The 3,273-nt window shown below is 41.4% G+C and overlaps 1 long non-coding RNA gene across 1 annotated transcript; it reads right to left on the reverse strand.

Annotated features, from left to right (window-relative positions):
* Nucleotides 1-740: 740 nt before the first annotated feature.
* Nucleotides 741-2,960, reverse strand: LOC121400566. The gene is made up of 3 exons (XR_005965822.1): nucleotides 2,790-2,960; nucleotides 2,326-2,522; nucleotides 741-1,836 (listed from the first exon to the last, which is right to left on the reverse strand). It is a non-coding gene; the product is annotated as an uncharacterized LOC121400566 (long non-coding RNA).
* Between the last annotated feature and the right edge of the window lie 313 nt (nucleotides 2,961-3,273).

The following is a 3,273-nucleotide window of genomic DNA, read 5'->3' on the forward strand; positions in this document are numbered from 1 at the left end:
CTGGACAGACCCTCCTCTTCCCATTTTCCCAAAGGGAGTGATATGTGCAGTGAACCTCTGGGGAGCAGGGTACTATGGTAAAATATTCACTACGAATCAAAATATAGAGTAAATTATGTACGTCTTACTTTGGCCCACGGCTCCTTGAATTTCCATTGGCCATTAATAACCCACCTGTTATCAGTAGACCAATCACGGGATGGACTGATGCCCAATGAAACATCACACAGACCTGCCCTTCCTCTGCCCAAATAATACCAAAGGCAACTTTATCATGGGACAAACGTCTTCTAATGACAGTGGCATGTTTATGGGTCACCTCTTTCTAGACTCAATGAGTCTGTTTCTCTTTGGCTCAAAGGATACTAATGGCAATAACAGGTATATCCAAGTCCCTGCTAGGCCCGAAATAATATATTAATAAGTCAGCACCTTCTGAACCCAGTCTCATAATGTACTAATCCCACTGATATGTTTATATACACTATATATCATTTGTATGTGATTGATTGACCAACCTCTGACATCAGTGCAGATCAGTAGGACTGGGTCCAGACATGGCTTATGTCTTCTTATATTTCTTCCTTAGCATCTCCTTTCACCAATTTCTCCCACCCTTGCCTCTTATTTCCACCTTCACTTTTCAATCACCCTTTTCCCTTGCACTAGAGGTCTCCCTCCTCTGTAATGTTGCCTGGCAATACTATAGAACTATAAAAAATGCAAGAACACCAATGAAATGTGTATTAACATATTTATTTATAAATTGGATGTTATATTTATGCATTTTAGATTAATTCATACTAATTTAAGTTGGGAAGGACTCACATCCATTAGGTTCAAGTTTTAGTGTAAAAGGGATTTTCCTATTTAGTAGTTGATCCAGAGGAAGGCAAAAACCCCATCTGAAGCCAGAGCCAATTTGCCTCAGAGGGGGAAAAATTCCTTCCTGACTCCCAATGGGCAATCGGACAAGTCCCTGGATCAACTTGTACTATGAGTTTATGTCAGTATCAGTACTAAGAGTTTATGTCAGGGTTTAGAGTAGGAGATGTGACTGGTTGTTGAGTGGAAGGCTTGAAAGGATAGAATTTAGAAAGGAAAGAATTTGAACAGGAGAAACCACTGAGGAATTGGTGTTAGAGGGGCAAAAGAAAAAAGTGGAGAAGAGAAGCCTCTGTGTAGGGGGCATCATTTTAGTGTGTGCTGTATGGTGTGACTAAATGTCTTGGTATTGGTGGAATGGAAGAACCAATGGAGGTGCAGGAAGAAGGGCAAGGACTAAAAGATATTTTAAAGAGGAGAAACTCTTGATGATAGCTAAATAAAAGAAGATATTGGTGGAGGTGTGTTAGCAAAAGGACAGAGCTTGCGGGTAGAGGATAAAATATGGGATAAGGGCTGGTGGTGGAGCTAAAGTTAAATGGAAAGTCCTTGGGTGGAGATGTGGTAATTGGATACTAATGCAAACTTAAGTCCTAATAGTGGAGCTATGGTGTTTGATAAGTGAATGCTGCTAGTCGAGCTGTAGAGGTGGATAGGAATGTTGTTGCTATGGTTCTGTGAAATGTAGATGTTTAAGGCAAGATGTTGGAGTTGTCGTAGTCTACAAAAAAAGGAAGATGGACTATGGCAGTTGGAAAGTGAGGTGGAGATGTGTGTGGGTGGAGTGATGTAAACTGGAGCAAATACACCACTGGTGGAGATGTGGTAGTCTGAAAAGAATATGATCATGGAGATAAAGTCTCTGCTGGTGTAGTTGCAGGAATCTTGATGTTACCACTTGCATCAGCTTGAAAGGAGATGTTGCTGGTGGAGCTGCAGACGCCACTGGATCTGTATAAGAAAAAAATATCAGTCAGTAATAGATCATCATTAATTCTCATTCAGAGGCATGGCATTTATGCACAAGCCTTATTCATTAGGGGTTCCAACATGTTAGGGAGTTTTTCTCCCAGGCTGATGCTCCTTTTAGAAATAAATGCACTGGCTATGGGAATAGGAAATAATGCCTGAGCCTTCTCAATCACATTCTACCCTGTTGTGTTATTGTGCGGCTGCTGAAGTGAGGCTAATGTCCATCAACACAGAAAACCTTGATTCAGCCCCTACTGCCCGGTGTGTTTATTTGCTTCACACATGGGGAGGATTGTGACCGAGAAATGTAAACTTGAGTATCTTCTAGCCGAAACCCACCTCTTGTGCACAGTGAGGATTCAGGTCCTACCAATGTAGACACACTCCAGGCAGCAGGGGATCAGATTGCTATTTGTCTACCAGCTGAGAACCGTTGTACAGGGATACTGAATGGAGATGGGACCTTACCCTGTGGATGTTTCTTTTTCCTAGGCTGTGATTCAGGAAACTCATTCTGGGCTGTTGATGTTATTGGCCACAAGATCAATAACAGGAGAAGCCCTCCAGGGCCACTTGCAGAGCTGCTTCTTGTTCTGCCGATGTCTGTGTGCAGAAGTCACAAGCACGCCGCAGCTTCAGGGTCCACAGAGCTACTCCCTTCAGTCCTGTATAGGGAAAAATCATATTTGTGATTCATGAATACTAATTAAAGCTTGTATATGAGTCATAAACAAAAAAATAAAGACTGAAGACTAAATGCAAATTGTCTTAGAATGCCATTATCACCATTATACTAAAATATAATATTAAGCTAAAGTACCCCTTAAAACATGTATATTATTCCCAGTGCCATTATAATAAACCAACTCTTGCAGATGTTGAGTTACACTGTGTGATGGTGCAGTCGTATCAAATATAATGGATTCCCTCACCTTTCTTGGCCGGCCGGTTCTGCAGAGTCCGGAGATGTTCTCCAATCTCAGCCCTGATGATCTTCTTAGGTGTCAGTTGGGTGATGAATGGGTGCTGCAGGAGTTCTTCAGCACTCCCTCTCTCTGAAGGATCCTTCTTCAGACAGGAATCCAAGAAGGACACAAAACGTTGTGACCTGGAAAAAAGAGATTTTAGCTTTAGCTAGCAAAAAAAATCCCCAGATTATTATTTCCAGATTCCAGAAGCTTTTAACCGCAGTACCATTAGCTATACTCCAGAATTTACATATAATTTTGCAGTATATCTATCTGCTATCGTATAATATATGCCATCTATCCTTATCTGCGTCCCGTCTGTTCTGTCTGTCTGTCTACTCTATCTATTTTTGATTTGAATCTCTTAGGGAGAAGTCGAGGACCCATAGTTCTATTACAGGCATGTACCAACATTATAGAACATTCTTCTTCCCAAAACAGTCTTCCT

This window comes from Xenopus laevis, chromosome 2S (assembly GCF_017654675.1).
Source record: "Xenopus laevis strain J_2021 chromosome 2S, Xenopus_laevis_v10.1, whole genome shotgun sequence".
Taxonomy (NCBI): Eukaryota; Metazoa; Chordata; class Amphibia; order Anura; family Pipidae; genus Xenopus; species Xenopus laevis.